This window comes from Tamandua tetradactyla, chromosome 7 (genome assembly GCF_023851605.1).
Source record: "Tamandua tetradactyla isolate mTamTet1 chromosome 7, mTamTet1.pri, whole genome shotgun sequence".
NCBI classification, from domain to species: domain Eukaryota; kingdom Metazoa; phylum Chordata; class Mammalia; order Pilosa; family Myrmecophagidae; genus Tamandua; species Tamandua tetradactyla.
This window is the reverse complement of record NC_135333.1, coordinates 5246625-5266120: the sequence shown is the minus strand read 5'-3', so window position 1 is coordinate 5266120 and position 19496 is coordinate 5246625. Positions and strand designations below refer to the sequence as shown.

The following is a 19496-nucleotide window of genomic DNA, read 5'->3' as shown; positions in this document are numbered from 1 at the left end:
AATGATCATGATGATGAATATGCAAGTATGTGATGATATTGTGAATTACTGATTATACATGTAGAACGGAACGATCGAAAGTGAAGAATGTTTGCGTTTGTTTGGTGTTTTTTGGCATTTTAAAAAAAATTTAAAAATTAAAAAAAATAAAAAAGAAAAGATCATTGCCACTTTGGAGAAACAGCTGAACACGTGTGTCTTGCCTGCGCTGGTTCCTCCGTGTGAGCGCCTAGACCTCCTGTCACGGAAAATCACAAGTGTCACCCGCTGCCAGCCTCTTAGAAGTCCGGCTACCTGCTGGTTTCAGAAGCATCTTATTAGTGTGCTTGGGTGCCATCTAGTGTCCTGTTTAGGTACTGCAAGTAACTGGCTTCTATGTTTTATTATTTCCACCCAAACTACAATCACCACCCTCCCTAGTGCCGTATTTAATTCTCTCAGCATGTATTAGTAGATATCTACCTTTGTGTGCATCATTTGCTCTTTTAGTCATTCAACAAATGTTAGTGAGGACTTACCTGTACACAAGGTCTCGCAGCAGATAAAAATGGCCTGGCAAGTGGCCTCTCCCCTTCAAGGAGCTGGAAACATGGAATAAAAGCAGATGACCAGAGCCAAGTGTGATTAGGGCCGTGAGAGAAATGTGCACAAGTTGCTAAGAGAGTAAAGAAGGGGGCATATGAGGGTGGGCAACTATTTTGATGGAGTGTTTGCTCTGTTCCCAGCACTGTGCTTGCTCTGGATGGAAAAGATTCACAGCCGGTCGGGCGCTTCCTCCTCCCCCACTTTCTTGCTTTACTTTGTGTAGTGGCATGAACGGGTGTAGTGCCATGCAGTGGCAAATAATAGAGATTTAGATCTGAAAGACCTCATCTAGTGCAATTCCCTTACTTCACACTTGAGGAAATTTAGCCTCAGAGTGGCAGTACAGCACAGTATTGAAGACAGTGGGCTTTGGAGATTGTGTAGGTTCAGAGCTGAGGTTTTGAGAGGGAGAGCTTGCCTTTATGTTGCAAGTGTAAAATGCAAATGGTAGTGCTGCTCTTGCAGAGTTACGTTATGAGAATCAACGTGAAAACACACAGGACTAGTTTTTCATTGCAGATACCAGATATCAAACCTGGTTAATTCAAGTAGGAAAGGAGTTCCCTGGAAAGGTATCAGATAGTTTGCAGAATTGAAGGGGGGTAGGGGGAGCTGGGAATGCCTCTTATCCCTGTCCTAGTGTTGGTTTTACCTCTGTTAAAAAAAATTAGACAAGATAATGTTTATGGGAGTTTGTTTGAACAGTTTACGATACATGAAGCAGGCAGCATTCAAACTGCATGTGGAAAGGAGCTCACAAGGGGGTAGAAATGGGGTAGCTTATAGGGGGGAAATGCAGAAGCAAGTGAGGAAATGTTTTGATTGACTGAAGTTAAGTGTTCGTTTTACATGGTGTGGGTGTGGGGTGGCTTCAAAGATTGGGGGGTGGTGGTGCAGATATATAGAGTACTGGGTGCTTGTCCATTCTGATAAGCTGTCTACGCTGGACCAAAATCGGTTTATCTCCGTGTATTGCTCTTCTGGCATCTCGTAGGGTGCATTCCATTTTTCCCCTTTGTTGTTTGTTTTTTTCAGAATGCCCCTGCAGGTCAATTGTCTTTGTCTTCTGGAGAATCCTTTCTTGGAAGGGGGTCCCTCCCAGCAACACCCGATGCAGGAGACCATTTTATGTCACCGAGTGCTTCTTTCTGCCGAAACATTCTTTCTCCGCTTCCTTGTCCGCACGGAGGAAGCTATGCCTGCTCACAGCTCCCGCGATCACATGGTGCCTGGCAGCCTCTAGCGAGACACTAAATCTCTTAGCAGATCAAATTCCTGAGAAGGGATTCTGACAGCTGCTTGGGTCAGGTGTGGTGATGGGGCGGCAGCATGTGACCTGGGCGGGAGCCACGGCCACAGAAGAGGGAGTCCGCAGGCGCTGGCCAGGCACCCGATCAGCGGCCGCTGGCCTGCCCTTTGCAGAGCGCTCACCCGGGGCCGGTCCATGCGCTAGAGGTTAGCGCCAACTTCCCCAAATAGGAAACCCGGTCCTCTCGGCCCACGCTGTGACTGCACCCTCCAATCAAGGAGCTGAGTGTCCCCGAGAGCAGGTAACACTCCCAATGTCCTGGGACGTCTGACTCACAGGGTCCGTTCTGCCTTCCAGGAGGGGTCATGGCCTGAGGCCGGCAGCTGAGCCTCTGCCCAAGCCTTCCATGTCCGTCACTGGGGCGTCCTCCATGCCTTTCTAGGACATAGGGCCTCACAGCTCTGTCCACCTGTCTTTTCCCTCAGTCCCTGGCCTTGAAGCTGCCCTGGTCCCACAAGACAGCCCACTGTGTCTAACCCCCACCACCTTGCTGCCCACTGACACGTGGCCAGGGTGAGGAGGAGACTCGTTATAGTCAAGCCTCGCCTCAGCTATGTTTGGATTTGGCACTCTCATAAAAGTACCACAGTCAACGGCTGGCCTCCAGGCACACCGTCCCAGGGATGACTATTTCCTTCTCGTTGCCAGTGTGTGGCAGTGGTTCTTTAAAGATCAGGAACCTGCACTTTTAAGTTCAGTGGCTTCTAAACTCTTCGCAATGACATCAGACATCCAGGTCCCCAGCCTTTGTGGCAGCTCCTTTTGTGAGCATGGGGCTGCGATATGCTGGTTTCCATTCTTGACGTGGACACCAGACTATGTTTTCGTGACATATGATAGAGGCAGTGGTTCCCCAGGAGGTATTCTGGGCCCCCCCTCCTCCCCACCCCCAGCCCCACAATCACCAGGATGGGGGGCGGGGGCGGTGAGGAGGACTCTGTGTCTGGGAGGTGATCAGTAAAGGGAGCCCATCCCAGTCCTTTCTGGGGTGAAGCTGACCCCCTGTACTGGGGCTGAGGTGGGGTTGGAGGCTGGGGACGCGGCAGATTCCATGGGAATAGCGGGAATTATGGAAGGGATTCAGGAGGGGAGCACTGGGGTCAGGAGAGGCAGGAAGTCCCGAGTGTCTCTTCAACGTCAATGAGGGGAAGCATCATGGAAAACAGACTCAGTTCCTCTCCTCGCGTTCACTAAAGCTGGGGAAGACTCTCAAAGCCATGGAGCTTGTGCAGGGAGTGGAGCTGAGCAACAAAAGTGGGTGGGAGTTGATAAGGGTCCAGGGTTGGCCAGACACACACACAACCAAAATTCCTCAGCCCTGGCCTGGGCCCACCCTGGAAAGGACCCATGCCTCCCTTCGTGGCAGCTGAGGTGGTAGAAAGGGCACTGACTTACACTTGGCTCCGAGTAACCCTGTACCTCTCTTGGCCTCAGTTTTCTCATCTATTAAATGGGAACTTTTTCATGTGCAAGGTTGCTCCACAGCTGAGATGCGATGATGCATGTGAGAGTACACTGTGAGTTGGGACGTGCTGTGGAACTGTAAGCGTGTGTTTCCTGATCAGCAGGTTAAACAGTAGGATTCTCATTTCTGAGAACCATAGAATCTTGGCATCCAAGGGGAATGCCACCACGATCCAGCCCAGGCCTGTCATCTCAAAAATGAGAAAACGGAGGCCGGAGCGGTCTTGACTTGCCTGAGCTACCCAGGGGCAGAGAACAGGCTGGATCCCAGGTTCCCAAAGTGCTGAAGGGCTTTGCGAGGCCGGAGCGTCCCTTCTCCTCCTGAGGGAATGATGTGGAAGATGGGAGCTGAATGACAACCCTGACTTTCAGTGCGGGGAAACTTCCTGCTCCTCGGGGGCCTCTTTCTCTCGGCAAGAGGAAGATGCGTGTGTCTTCAGATGCTGAGCCTGGGTCCCCAAGGCCGTGTGGCTCGGACTGCAAAACTGTGTTCCCTCCTCTGTGATGTCCTTTTTGGAAATCAGAGGCTTGCCCCCTCAGACAGCATTCCCCGATAAAATCAATCACACGCACCCCAGCTTTCCCCGCCGAGACCACATTAATCTTCGCATTTTTGCCACATCACTGATTCTCATGACAGCTCAAGATGTTTTTCTGCTTCTGAGTATCCCTTTTATTAAAAGACTTTTGAGCCCCACAGACTTGCTAACCAGCGGTCTCTCTGGTCCACCCCCCATGCCTCCACCCCTCCTTTCCATTTTCTCAGCTCAGCTTCTGCTTCTTCGCTTCTCCCACAAGTTTTTCCACATCATTCATTTTGACATTTAAAAGTTTCCAGGCTTGTTTTGAAATGCCACAAACACTGCCTTTGTTACGTGCCAGGCTTTGGAATGCTGAGAATCCCGGGACCGGGAAAGGGAGGGCTGTGCCCTCGGGAAGGCCCAGTGGGAAGGTCCAGGGCCTCGCATCTTTGCAGGGATGGGATGCTGAGCCCTGTAGGGCGAAGGTGGTTTGGGAGGACCGAGACTGCTTGGTGGCCTCTCGGAGACTGAGCCCGGTGGTTTAGGGGGGAGGGAGGGGGACAGGGGAAGGGGGGGGTCTTCCAGCTGCTTCCCCGTCTTCTTTCATCCTCACTGTTCCAAACTCTAGTTTGTTCTTCCCAGAGTGTCACAGAATCCCTCTGAGCACTTCATTTATTTAGGAAAATCACCTCTATTAACCCCACTGCATGATTTCTTCGCCTTCTGCTTAGTTTCCTGCTTATAACAAGACTTCTAGTTCTCAGGAGAGAATGTTGGAGAAAACAAACTGGGTCCCCCCCACCACGGAGGCTGTCTTCTTATAGTCCTTTTTTTTTTTTTTTTTTAACTTAAATAAACTTTTTCGTTTGAAATAACTTCAAACTTATGGAACAGTTGCAAAAAACAATACAAAACCCATGCAGAGAATTTCAACTTACCCCCCCATCCAGATATCTGGATCCACCAACTTTTCTCTTATAGCTGTTAGGCTGGCATAAGCGCCCGTGTTGTGTTCGTAAGATTTCATATCCAGCCAGTTTGCTATGGCTGAAGAGTGCCGTTTGGCTTCTTGCAAGCACATGCACTTGTACAGAACCTGTTAGTCTCTGGATGTGCTAAATGCAGCTGAAAGTTTGGAGTTTCCAGAACTATGAATGATTGACAAACAAAATCGCCGCACCCAGAATCTTAACATTGACACGGCATTCCAGTTCTGCTTATGATGGCACAGAAATCGGCGAGACATACTCTCCTGGCTTTGGTTTTACTAGTTTCCCCAGACTCTAGGATTCAGGGACTAGTAAAATTAGAAGAACAGGGCAAACATAGGTAACCAAGTTTTATTTTGCCTGGTGAAGACATTCTCCCCCCCCCCCCCCCCACAAGAAAGTACCATCTACAATCATAAGAACTATTATATCCTAAAACAAAAAGCACATTTTAATGCCAAAAAAAAAAAAAGGGTCATAGGAAGGGAATAAAATCAGATTAAAGGTGGTCCTTCCCAAGCACGGCTAAATCTCACGTTGGCAGTTTCACTACAGACCAATGAAAACTGCATAGACTTACGTCAGTCAGTAGACCAGCATTTCCAAATTGCCTGTCTATACCTGCTCCTCAAACTTTAACTGACACATGCACGTGAAGCTCTGGGGGGTCTTGTTAAGATGCAGATTCAGATTCACTGGTCCTGGGGTTTTACCTTTCTAAGGTAAAGTGCAGGACCCCAGTCCACACCGTGAGTAGTGCGATACTACACTATACAAGGCTAAAAATGATCCTGTGGTTCAGACATTTCAGTGAAAACAAAACAAAGCAAAAAGTGAAGTCAAATAGGCATTTCGCATTATGTAAATGAACAAACAAAAAAACCACTTGAAAGAGTACGTTTTCACTTTTCTCTGTTATTGTGTACACCTGGCCATCACAGTCAGCGAGCATCCCTGTATTGCCAAAAGTTCATTGCCACAGTGGGTGAGGACACTTTGTAGTTGTAAAAAGCTGTGCAAATGTAATAGTGCTACCAATGCTATGCTAATACCATACCAAGGTACTGGTTCCACCAGAAACCTGACCTCCCACCCCACTGTCAAAAAAACAAAAGCAAGATGCAAACAGTTGCACTCTGGGAAATCGAACGTGACAGGCACTGGCCAACTGCAGAGTTAGCAAGCTGAGGAAAGGAAATCAGTGATTTACTGTCTTCCTATGTTCTTGCCACTATAGAGGCTATTTGTGAAATTGCAAGCAAGTGGAATGATGCATAAGGGCCTCTGGGTGCATTGGAATACATGCAGGTGTGCTGGGTGAGGTTGAGCGGTGAGGACAAAAAGGGGAGAGGAGTAGAAGGGTGGGTGGGTGGGCCACCTGACTTTTTTTTTTCTTTTTGGCTTCGATGTGTTTAATTTGTGCTGTCCACACTGAACACTGCATAGTACTCATGCTGGCCCCTTGAGAGTCCCCCCACCTCCCCTACACAAAGGCCACCTGGCATTTTGAGTGAGACCCACAGTGAGACACACATTTGACATTTTGATCCAGGACACACACATGTTTATAGAACTGGAATCTGTTTTTACAAAACTTTGTTGCATGTGACACATGTTGATAGATTTAAGTTCTAAAATAGTAGTTTCAGTATCCACTACTGGGTTGTGACCCAAAGTTTTACATGTACTGGGTTGAAGTACCTCAGCGGTCTTTTCACAAACTGAGAATATGTGACTCTTTGATCTGCTATGGGTGATGCACCGGTCCTTCTGAAATGTAAGAAAAACTAATTATGAAATATACACTTAATACTTGCACACCAATGATCATAGCAGCATTATCCAATATAGCCAAAAAGTAGAAGCAACCTAAGTGTCCATTGATGGATGAATGGATAAACAAAATGTGGTGTATCCATACAGTGGGATATTCAGCCATAGAAAGGAATGAAATTCTTGATACATGTGATAACATGGATGTGTCTTGAAAACATTATGCTACATGAAATATGCCAGACACAAAAGGACAAATATTGTATGTTTCCACTTATGTGGCTATCTAGAATAAGCAAATTCATAGAGACAGACAGCAGGTCAGAGGTTATCAGGAGTTGGGGGAGGGAAAAGGGGAGTCATTGCTTACTGGGTACAGTTTCTGTTGGGGGTGATGAAAAAGTTTTGGTAATAGACTGTGTTGATGGTAATTAATGCCACTGAATAATACACTTAAACATGATTCAAATGTAAAATTTTATGTCATGTATGTGACATAAAAAAAATATATATATACCATATATATAACCATAATTGAAAAAAGAGTATTATGCACTTAAAATGATGAGTTCTTCAAACTTTACCCTTTGTGCCAGTTTGAAAGGATTTATGTATCATAGAAAAGCCATGCTTTAATCCTAATCAATTTTGTGGGAGCAATGATTTCTTTTAATCCCTATTCAGCACTATAGGTTGGAAACTTGATTAGGTTATCTCCACAGAGATGTGACTCAATCAATTGTAGGTATTAAACTTGATTAGCTGGAGACCTGTCTCCACCTACTTTACTTGAGTCTTGATTAGTTTATTGAATCCTATAAAAGAGGAGACATTTTGGAGAGAGTGTCTTTTGAAAATGAGGAGAGAGCCACAGAACCACAACAGATGGGAGAACCACAGTTCCACCAGCCAGCAATCTTTGGAGATGAAGACAGAGAACGTCCCCTGGGAGCTTCCTGAAGCAAGACGCCTGGAAAGGAAGCTAGCAGATGGCACCATGTCACATGCCTTTCCAGCAGAGAGAAACCCTGAACTTCATCAGCCTTTCTTGAGTTAGGGTGACCTCTTGTTGGTGACTTAATTTGGATATTTTAATAGACTTGCTTTAATTGGGACATTTTCTCAGCCTTAGAACTGTAAACTGGGGAACTTATTAAATTCCCTTTTAAAAAAACCATTCCATTTCTGGTATATTGCATTCTGGCAGCTAGCAAAGTAGAACACCCTGTAAGCTCTTTTGGTAACTCTCAGAGCAACTAAGAGAATACATGAACAGACCAAAAGAGTAAAGAGATACTTGTAGATCCCTAATCAGTGCATGGACAATTTCAGGACAAATAAATTTAAAGAAGCATTAGGTGTTATTGAAGGATGTGGTTCAAGTAGATCTGAACCATAAAATGTTTCCGAACTTCACAGTGATGGAAAATATGACTTCTAAACCGCTTGAACACATCAATAATGGAAGTGATAATGTCAATATTTACTAAGTCATTAAGTGTCCTACAGTATCAAACATTTTAATTAATAAGATTACACAGTTGATTTAGAAATGACTCTTTAATTTCACAAACCGGGTGCAGCCCCGGGAAGATGAGGTGCACCGCACTGGGCTGTGCTGATCTTCCACATTTATTATTTCTTAGAGCTGAGAAGAGGATTTCAGATGATCTCCTCTGGTGCTTTTAAAAACTTTTAACAGAGCCCTCTGAAACAAGTCTAAGGAAAATGGGGGAAATTTTTAAGAGACCATGGTGTCTACAGGGAGGCTGTCCTGGGTCCGGAGAGGGACTCGAACCAGGAACCGGAAAGCCGCGATCCGGCGCTGGGCGTCCGCAGTCACGTGATCAAAGATGGCTGTCCCCTGCCGACGATGGCTCCTTCCGCTTCCGCCTCCGCGTTCGTGCTCTTCCGGTTCAGGCTCCAACAGAAACTACCGTGTCTCCTAGACCCAGCTTCACGTTCCTGGAGGAGAGAATCTGATTGTCTTATCAGGGGCAGGTGTCCACGGCTTGTGAAATCAGCGGCACGCAGGGCCTGGGATCATGCATTATAAACACGGTATTAGGGCCTTACCTCTGCGGGCGTTGGTGGACGGTGAGAGTCCCGGACAGGGAGGACCCATCCAAAAGTGGCTCGGGCCCTGCCCAACTCTCCGTTCACATAAAATCGTACCCAAAAGCCGAACATGGAAGGAGGATGAAAGCACAGCTCTTCTGGTAACAGAGTTGACAGTGGGGCAAAGTCCCATGCACTCTGTGGTCCCCGATAGGGCTGAGGGGCGCAGTTATGGAAACCACAGATCTGTTTCCACTCCTTATTTTCATCAGAGAAAAATGAGGCGCAGAGAGTGACATCACCTCAGGGGTTTACGGCCAGTAGTGTCAGCGCTGGGACCAGCACCCGAGGTTCTGGGCTCCTCGTGGAATGTTCTCACTCCTCCTTGCTCTACTTCCTGATTCCCAGTTCACCAAACCACGCATTGCTGAGGAAATCTTTGTTTTTTTTTTTTACGTTCCTTTCTTTAGAGATACAACTGCTTTAGTGTTTCTAAGGTGAGATGATTTCGATTTGCAGAGTTAAAACGAATAAACAAAAAAAGGAATGCATTTAAAACGAGTGATATGCAAGAAAAATGTTTATATCCTTGGTCAGAAGTTGGTGTGCTCAAGTCTTGTTCAGCACCCCAACCCATTCTCAGCAATCCTCTAAACACAGACGTGGGGTCTGTAGCACATTGACCATGTCTCAATTTAAAAATGTGCTTTTGCAACTGTTAGGGCTGTGGATTTTGTCCTAACACTTCATAACAATGTCTTCATGTGTGGGCAAAAATGCTACAACTAAGAAAGAACCTGGGAGGAACTTGGCAGACTTGACTGGGTGTATCTTCTCCACCTCCTTGCAGACCTGTTCTGGGGAAGGTGTTTCACCAGATAGCTGAGAGGAGGTAGAGGCTGGCCATTGGCGATTAGCAGGGTGTTTAGAGCTGCTACCCTTTACAAAGACGCACTCCCTCTGTCCTCTTGGTGAGTCAGTTCGGCTGTCCAGAAGCTCTGCCCTGCGCCTGCTCGCTGAGCCACTTGATGGCACTGTTACAACTGGAGAAAAGAGGCTGGTTCTCCTGAAGCAGGCTCCTGCCCCCCACCCCAACTCCAATCATCTCCAAACTGTCACTTCCACCCACCTCCTTCAAAACAGAATAGAAGAAAATCATTTCATAGACTGTTACTGCTGATTTGCTTCTCCCCACTCTGCAAACCTTCCCCTGACTGGGTGGAAAGATAGAGTAACCCATATGCCCTCTTTCCCACCCTCATGTTCAGGTCTTCCATCTTATTTTTTTGGATTTGTTCTCATTCTGTGCGATTTAAGTTAGTGAGTGGAGTCTCTGGAGTTCTAGGTAGTAGAGAGGAGGAGAAAAAGCCATGAACGACTTATGAGAACATGGGGATCTGAAAGAGAAAGCAGAGATGCCTGGAATGCTTCTGGCCACATGACTTTTTTTTTTTTTTTTTTTTTTAAGAAAAAAGAAAATAGCAGTGGAGAGAGCAGAGAGGTTGAGCCAAGAGGAATCAGTGGGGGAAGGTGAACCAAAAGAATGGAAAGAATGTGCAGAGAGAGCAGGAAGTGGGGTCTCTTGGAACAGAATCTTGGCATTATGTTGCACAGCTTAAAAGCTTTCTGTTCTTGGCTTCCCAGCTGCCACCATATCAAAATCCCCCTCGGCAGGGTCAAGGGTGGGTGAGGGTGTGGTCTTCAACATCCTTGCTTTCCATCCACTTGTTTTGGTCTCTGGTACCCCAATTCTTGCTGCCACTTCCTTTTTCTCTGTGAGAGGAGTGGGGCAACATACTGAGAAACCCATGAGTTAGAGGATAAAGAGAAAGCAGAGCTGCCATAGACCTTACACCCCAGACACAGGTTCCACAGTGCTGCATTCCCCCCCACCCCCAGCTTGAGTCCCTGGCCTCCCTTCCTTTGGAGCAAGTAGAAAATGCCAACACTTGGGAGAAAAGCATTTTTCCCAAACAATTACCAGGAAATCTTGTCTTGACTGATATTCCTTGTGTGTGCTGCCCTCTTGGCAATGTTATTTGAAGACAAATGCCAAAGGGACGTGGCTCCAAACCCAATGTCCCACATGCCTCCATGGACTTCAGGTTTCCTCTTGAGGGACAATAGATGTGCTCTCCACATCCCCTCCCAAGAGCCCACCCTGACCTTGAGCAGCAGACCCAAGTCAGGTCTCCAGCTGGCTTGGACGAGGAAGGTCATTCTCTGCTGACTCAGGCCCAGGCCCAGACTGGGGCAGGTGCATGCCCTCAACCCCATGAGTCAGATCAGGCTTTTCATCTTCAAAGGGCCTTCCCAAGATTAACCAATTAGTCACCCCCAGGAGAGCTACAAAGCAGGAAATTATTGTTCTTCACTGAGACTGTGGTGGGGGAGGGAGGTAAGTGGAGGCCCCACCCAAGGCCAGTGAGAAAATCAGTGGGAGGGTTTGCATCTGGGTGCAAGAGGTGACAGCCGCTCAGGATTTCCCAGGGTGTTGGAAAGTGGGTGGTGGTGAACCAAGAGCACATCAAAATAGAGGCTGGAGTTTCTTATAGGGCAGAAGTGGGGGAGAGCATAGGGCGGTTAGGGGAAAGGATTAGGGACTCTTAGACTGATGGAAAAGATTGCTTTACTGAACCAGAATGAGTAGGTGGAAAGACATTTGACATAAACTTACCCATGGAGGGCTCTAGTGTATATTCTAAATATTTCAGAAAACTGCTGATTATGCTCTAATCACTCTGCTCTTCTAAGGCCATCCAGATATTTGTGAAATGAATTTTGAAATGCTTTCTCTTTTTGTATCTGTGTGAGGAGTTTGAGTGACTAAAAAGGATGATAAATGTTAGTCAAGCACCTTGCAAATATTAAGTGTAATCTGAAAGCATAGAATAATAAGAGGCTAACATTTCTCCAGTTCACTTTCCTTCAGGGGCATGATGCATAAAGCACCTTCTGGAAGGCAAACAGCAAGAACACTCCTTTCAGTCAACTCTGTTTGCAGCTGCTTTTTATAAACTTGACGTAAATATGTGCTTGGGAACACAAGGACAGTGTATCTGGAAAATATTTTCTATCATTTGAAAACACACATACACGATTGGGAAGGAGAGAAAAAAACAGAAATTGTGCATAATATAGAGTGGCTTCACTTGGGTTTTTTTCTATTACTTCCTTAGTTCATTTTTCCTGCTGCCAATTTTAGAAGGCCTTAAGTTATAGTTGTTAAACTTTGTCATTTAAAATGTAACTCTAAGAATAAAGCCATATGAGATATTGTAGTCAAATAGCATTAGAGAGAAGTTGTGATGGGAGACAAATTTTCACGTGCTCTGTGTGGTCTGGTAAGTTGAGTCTCTGGATGTTGTCTGGATATTCTCTGATGCGTGTTATACATTGTACTCACAAGCAGCCCTGAGTCTCCTGGGCCCTGAAATTGTCATTTATGCTGCAGATCCAATGAGCCAGAGGAAAAGAATTGTGCTAAGTCAAATTTTCAACCTTGACTTTGTGTGACCTAGGAACCAAATGTGGTCTTATTAAGGGTGGTTTATTATGAACACTGTCTCATATACCTTGACCTAGCAGAATTAGAAATTAAGAGGCCAAAAGGGAGGAACTGGCTTTGCTTAAGGCTGGAACTGCCCAACATCCTCATACTGATTTGGAAGAGCCGGAAAACCCAGGAATGGTGGACTGTTGTAGTTGGTATTTCTGTGCTTCAAAACCTTGGGCATCTTTACTATTGGGCTTACCGACCCAATATCACCACTAGACTGTGAGATTTTGAGGGACAGGCCTCAGTGTTTTTCTGTGTAGTCCCAGTGGCTTAGGGTAGAGCCAGGTATACAATGAGCACTTAGCAAATGCTTGTACTTTAAACCAGGATAAAAATAGACAAACAAAACCCCAACAAACCTGTCTAGAGTAAAATCAGTTTTGGTGAGGTAGATTGGACGTTCCCTTCTCTCCTTCCATTCTCCCTTTTCTGCTGGTTCTTCTGTTTTCCTTATCCTTAGGCTCCCAGTCCTCTTAAGCCAAACTTGAGAGGGGTATGTGTACGTGTGTCAGGGGGTTCTGGGAAGGCCAGGGTGGGGAGAATGGAGACTTTCTCAGTGGTCAAGCCCCTAAGCTTTGAGGCTCGGTATAGTCTCTGTGAGGCAAAGTTTGGACAATTGAAGTGAGAACCAGATCTGGTCAGGGGATTCTCAGCAGGATGGAGCGCTCTGAATCCAAACTCTGCCCCTAACTTGCCAAGCTACTTTCAGGATAAAGTCCTGCTCTCTCAGTCCTTGATTATCCGTCAAAAGGGTGCTTGTGCCCCATCTCAGAATGGGGAACACAACTCCCTGTACATGTTGTACAGTATCTTAATAGGAAATGCAAAGGCGGCTTCTCTGCCCAGTAGCTAGGTCCTCAGGCCACAGTGCTTGCTTAACTTTAGGCAAGGGGTGGGGTTTGTGCCACTGAGTTCAAAATGGAGCATGTTGCTTCTTAGCCAGTATGTTTGAGGTTGCTACACTTCTCTTTTAGGTCTCCTTTCCTTCTTCAGAACAGGAGTTTTTTGTTCATTCCTTCATTGAACAAGAACATACAGCAAAGCCACTGTGTCCAAGGCACTCGGTACATCTGTCAACAGGACAAGTCATTGTCTTCATGGATTTTTTTCATGTATGTCGGGGGAAACAGGCTTGACCAACTCATTAGACAAATAGCTTTTGCTTACAATGGTGGTTATAGCAATAGAGGAGAAGTATAGATTGCTAAGACAGCATATAGCAGGGAAATGGACTTGGTCTTCGGGAGTGGGTGGGGTGACCTTGGGTTTGCCAATTAAACCTCTCAGAATCTTATCTGTAAAATGGGCACCCTACCATTTGCTTCGTGGGGTTACCATGAGTCACAGATAAAATAATACATGTGAAAAAACCTTTTCACATGTGTTGGCTGCTATCATAGCTCTTTCCTGTGTTCCTCATTTTGAGTTACTGAGATGCATTTTGTGCCTTCTCTATGGATAAACTGATTTAACAATTCATCCTTGCCTGGATAAACAGGGAAATCGATGCCAAAAATAACCAGCCTTGAAAATATTTTCTTGCTGAGGGAAGGGGGTGTGCGGTGGGGGTAGAGAAACCAGTCCTCTTCTGGATCCTTCAACACTGTTTCATCGTTAAGCCCGGTTTTCCTGCAGACGTCTGAAAAGGGCATATGTGGTCGACAAGCTTCAATTTTCAATCCTACTGTGCAGCGTGGCTAATATGGCCCTGTCCTGTGGCCCACAGCTCCCCCAGGCTCTGTCTATGGAGAACTAGTTAAAAGACTGAGGAATGAACTCACATTTTTTCCTTCCCCTTCCTTTTCCAAAACAGTGCAGCCATCCTGGAGGAAAGCAAACAAAACATGTGGGATTATTAGCAAAAAATTATTGGAAAACCTGTTCCAAAACACTCTTGCTTTGAATAGCTTCTCTTGGCAGTTGTGTTAGCCTGAGTTGAGTCCTTCGCTTTTTTTCTGACTCCATGAATGTTTATCTGGGGAGGAGACGGCCGGGGTGGGGGCGGGGGGTGCTGTGCAGTCTCGCAGGAGCCCCTCCCAGTCTGAGCGGGCCTGATGGGCAGGTGCCCCCAAACAAACGCGGGCACAGAACATCTGCAGCCGCCAAATATGCAGCCAGGTGTGGGTGTGACTCCACACGTGTGTCTGAGGCCTGAGTCCAGCTGAAATGAGGCAGCACAGTCAAATCTGATCACCTTCTAAGAGCGTCATTGACTTCTGGTGACTGGTTCAGATTTCGAGGTGTTCTCTTTGGATCTGTGGCATTCGCGGCGTTGTTATTTTTTATTTTATTGTTTGCAGCATTGTTGTTAATAACACTGTTGGTGATATGGAGGCTGAAGATGGAGCCTTTTCATTTGAGCCATCTGGTTCCAATGCTTTTCCTTTGATGAGGGAAAAAACCTTTGCTGTGTTTTAGCTGGAAACGCCGCCTCCCAGTTAACGTGACGGCAGATGCTGAATTGCACAGTCTCACTGGGATAAGGTGCTCAGCCGGGCTCTGAAACGGCGGCCTCTGAAACGGCGGCCTCAACCAAGAGGGAGCACACCTTTCATATTGATTGTGGTTTGGTATGCAGTTCAGGCACCGACTTGAAGGACCTCTGGGCCAGGAGAGCTATCATTAGGTGTTGACGGGGTTTGGTTGGCCGGGCCTGCAGGTTTTCCATTGTCAGGCCGTGACAGTGGTGTGCTACATACACCCTCAGGAGGCTTTCTCCTGCTCTCATAACAACGAAGGCTTTTTTTTTTTTTCCTGACTCATCTTCAGAAGATTCCCCCCTCCCCTTCGTTTTAAAATAAATATAATTAGTAACAGGCAGACATACTGCATATAGCCAGCCCTACCCATCCGGGCGAGTTATAATTAAACGTACATGCTGTCGGTGGTTCACTGTCTGCTCAGTGCCTTGCCATCCCCTTTAGGGAGCATGGTTTATTTGGAAGCAGCAGCAGCCGGGTGGCTGCTGTGGGGAGACAGACCTGTTTGGGCTCTGAGTCTGACATGCGGTCAGAAGCTGAGGCTGGAATGTTGACTTAGGAGGGGACTTTGACCTGACCGTTGCGGCTCTTCTCCATCCTCAACCTCAGGCTGCACAGGCCAGCACCAGGATCCAGGGGCTCAGGCCCGGGGCCGTCTCCTCTTCTGGACAGGGTGACATTTGCCAAACGTGGTTGTCACGGTGATGTGGTGGCTGCCGTCCCTGCTGCAGTCTTCATGCCCCGGGGCCGATGAGGGGCACCGGCGTGGCTGCAGGTTAGGATCTGCCCTCCCCAGGCTGGGAGCCAAGACAGCTCTCCTTTGTTCCCAGCTCTCTGCCTGTCAGGCTGGCGTGGAAGCCGCAGCCCAGCCCCACCTGGCATGAACTCAGACAGGTTATCCCCAGGTAACCCTCAGCTCTCCTTCCTGACTAAAGGGCAGGGTGAGGGTTCAGCGGCCACAGTCCAGCCCGGGGGGAGCTCAGATTCTGCTGAAATCGGTGGGTAAGGCGGCCCCAGGAATGCACACACACCCCGTGGGCATATTCCGGGACCACGGCATGGAAGACAGGCTTGGTGACACGGGAGGGGCTCCCGAACCTCTGGGCCTCCCATCCCTCTGGCTGATGTGGTGGTGACCCGATGACTAGTTGGCACAGCCTTCCCTGGCCTGGATTAAATGCAGCAGGCGTCATCTGAGCCACAGGCACCTTTTACCTGCGTTGCTCAAAGTGTTTTCTGAGCAAACAGTCGTTTCATAACACCCGTGAGAAGTAGGTGGGGTGACAAAGCATTCTTTGTCCCTGTCTTAGCGATGGGGAAATTGAAAAGCTTGCCCATCCTGGTGGTGAGGCCAGGAAAGGGAGAAGGTGCTCTCCTGCCTGAGGCTCTGGGGCACAGAGGGCTGGCATCTCTGCCTGGCAAAAAGGCCAACCCTGCACTGTCATCAACTCCTGCAGGGAGTTGGGGTGGTTCCAGCAGAGAAGGAGGCCATAGGTGGAAGAGACTCAAGGCAGCTCCCTCAGCACAGGGCTGGGAGCTGATGGCAGAAGCTTGGTCATAGGCTCTGAGGTATGATGTGTTGAACTTGGCCGTTGACCCCAGGAGGCATCAGTGTACTTTAATATGCTAAGTTTGGTTGAATTTACTGGACTCTTCTAGGTAGTCAACAAATACTTTTTGACCACGCTGTTCTGTTGTAGAAATTGGCCCAGGCCCCAGGGATTCAGTGGTGAAGAAGACGTGACATGGTGCTGCTACTGGAGGAGAGAGACAAGAAACACTTGAAAAGAAATCATTTCAGATGGTGATATGTGACACAGGGAACATCAAAATGAGCAATGTGGTAGACATTGGTTAGAGGGGAGGAACAGCTTTGGACAGGGGATCACGGAAGAAGCCTACATAAGCTGACCCTGAGTGATGAGAAGGTGCCTAACCTGCAGACAAGTATTTCAGGAAGAGGGAAAAGCTAGTGCAAAAGCCCTGAGAGGGGAATAAGGTGGCTGGCTCTCACAGGTTAGAAAGAAGGGCTCTACGCCTAGATTGTGGCAGGAGGTAGAGTTAGAGGACTGGGTGAGCAGGGCTGTGCTTATGTAGGGAGGACCTTGTTGACCATGGGGCCGTCGTGTAGGATTCTGAATGAAGGGGAGGCGATCCGATTCAGGATTTATTGTGAAGGTGGTAATGACATACTTTTCAAGTCCCGGATGTGGGGCTTGAAGGAATGAGGAATTAAGGATGACTTAGAAGTCTTTTCTTGAGCAATTGGCTAGAAAATTGAGCTGTTGATTAAGCTGGGGAAGAGCTTGTGTACAGGAGAATCAAGAGGACTGTTTTGGACATGCTAAGTTTGAGATACCTACTCCTAAGTGGCTGCGAGTAGCGCTGGGTCCCAGCATTTTGGAAACTCTCCTCCACAGATAATAGAGAGGAAAGGTGGAGGGGTCTACTGTGGTTGGTTTTGCACTGACCTGAGGCTTCCAGTACTCAATACCCCCGCATTTTTCAAGAAGAATAAGACTCCTCCTCCTTGAATGTTAATGTTGATTAACAATATGGGAAAGGAGACCAGCCAAGTTTTGTGTATATGAGGCAGAAAACACCCTTCTACAAAAAAACCAGCCTGCTTGTCCTTTTCTATCCAGCCCACTGCCATTCACGTCCAAATTCGTGGTGGCTTGTCCTTGGGTATCATAATTTAACCAATTTTATTACCTGTGTGGGAAACAAAGGACTCAGGTCTTGACTCTCTTTTGGTTGGTAAAATGGAATTGTAAAAGCTTATTAATTTCTTTTAAGAAGAGGACTTCTGAATAGGACAGGCCCCTATGAGTGGCCAGAGCCATTGACCAAGGAGGTGACCACTAGGCAGGAGGGCTGAGATTCTTTCTGACCACTGACTTGGCATGTTGCCTTGAAAATATTGTTAATTTGTCTCCCTTCATATAAATTGGAAGCAATAAAATGCTTGCATCAGGGCAGATGGCCTGAGCCTAAGATGGCATTAGAGAGCACTAGAAATTAACATCTACTTCATCTCACCACTATGAACTCAACTCCTAGCCATGCAAGTTCAAATTCTGGGTTTCCAAGAAATTATTTTTGGGGCAAAGGATGTGTTGTGATATTTACATCTATGTGAACTCACTGCCATCTTATAAAGCTTTACAAGGTGGCCTGGATTTTACACAAGAAAGTTTACTTGCCACTACACTCGAAACATTGTCTTAAAAGGTGGTCTCTTCATGCCCCTGAAATGGATTCAGGGCCATCAGTTCTCAGGCCCCAATAATTCCCTGGGTAAAGACTCAAGTGTTCACTCATCACCGTCAATTTTTCTGCCAGAAGGAACCGCTATCACTGATGTGGTGTCTTACTGCTTACAAAATGCTTTCAGGATTATTTTCCCACTTGGTTTTACCCACAGCTTGTATCATTATTGCCAATTTATAGATGTTGACACAGAATCTCAGAAAGGTTAGGCTATCTGCCTGAAGTCCTGTAGCAAGGGGACAACTGGGAATGAGCCCCATTTCTCTAGCCTCAACTCCCACCCTTTCCCAAATCCACATTGTTGGGCCTTTGGTGGCAGTGAGCCAAGGCATTTCTAGGCATCTGGGCTGATTGTGTGAGTGTGACACATTTGGGGAGCCCAACCAGGGAGGTGCTTGAAATTCCCTGAGCTGGCTCCTGGGAACTAGTTCTGCCCTACAGAATGCTGTGTTGCAATGTGACTAATGGATGAGAATGTTGAGACTGAAAGCTATTACTTCACCAATGTGAATCAAGGTCATTCGTCACTTCAAGGAGCACACAGAGGTGTGGCCTGGCACCTTTTCCATAAGGCAGGGAGATGGGGAGTTTCTGGAAACTAGGATGTATGAGGCAGCCAAGCCCAGTGGACCAGAGCTCCGGGACCCTGGCTCTGCCTAAAGTAGCCCCTCTTTAGGAGAAGGAACCCAAATGCCATGTGGGGGTTCACACCCACGAGCTGAACATCAGTAGGAGTGGTCTGACTTGTCACCTGAATGCTGGCAGGACTGACTGGAGGACCTGCAGCTCTGATCATCTGGCGTCCCCTAAAGAAATCAGACCAACCTTGAGCCACCACGGTCCTTGCAGGGAAGACTTCTCCTCCTAAAATAGCTGGTCTTTTCCTTTTTTGTGGAGGAACCTGAATTGTGCCCCGCTTCCCCCTAAGTGGAAGCATGTCAACTGCTCTGCCTCTAAGGAGGAAGCCCTCATGGTTGGGGCCCAGTGCTGGGAACCTGTCTCCCATGTTCTGGACCGGTGTGCATGTGGGTTGATGAGTTCAGGAAATTGCCTCCTCTCCCACTAGTAAAATGGATCCTCTATCGTGGCTCTCTTTTGGGTACTTCTCTTCAGGAGACCAGCAGTCCGATGTCCTTGCCGATCATCACTTGGGCCTCAGCTCAAGAGTCACTTCCTTAGAGAGACCTTCTCCAATAAAAATGAGCTCCATACCCCCACTCCCCCAACCATTCCCAATGGTGTTATCTTGCTTGATTTTCTCCAAGAGAAGGAGCTGACACGGAGGTGGTGGTGGTAGGGGGGCAAGGAGGGGCAGGTTTCATACATGATATCCTGGCAGGCTACATCGCCAGCCTGGGGCAGCCTCTGCTGCCCTCGGCACTCCTCCTGGGGCTGACAGGAGGCGCATCACAAAGGCTCAGTCTTTATCTGATGAATGAGTGGGCTGGGTGGACCGGTAAACAGGGACTGACCAGGAGGCCTGGC

The 19496-nt window shown here is 47.4% G+C and overlaps 1 long non-coding RNA gene across 1 annotated transcript in view; it reads left to right on the top strand.

Annotated features, from left to right (window-relative positions):
* Positions 1–8508: 8508 nt before the first annotated feature.
* LOC143690773 (uncharacterized) overlaps positions 8509–19496 on the top strand; it is a 115475-nt gene continuing 104487 nt past the window's right edge. Inside the window, exon 1 of the long non-coding RNA XR_013179179.1 lies at positions 8509–8702. This is a non-coding gene — a long non-coding RNA (uncharacterized LOC143690773). The remainder of the gene's footprint in view (positions 8703–19496) is intronic.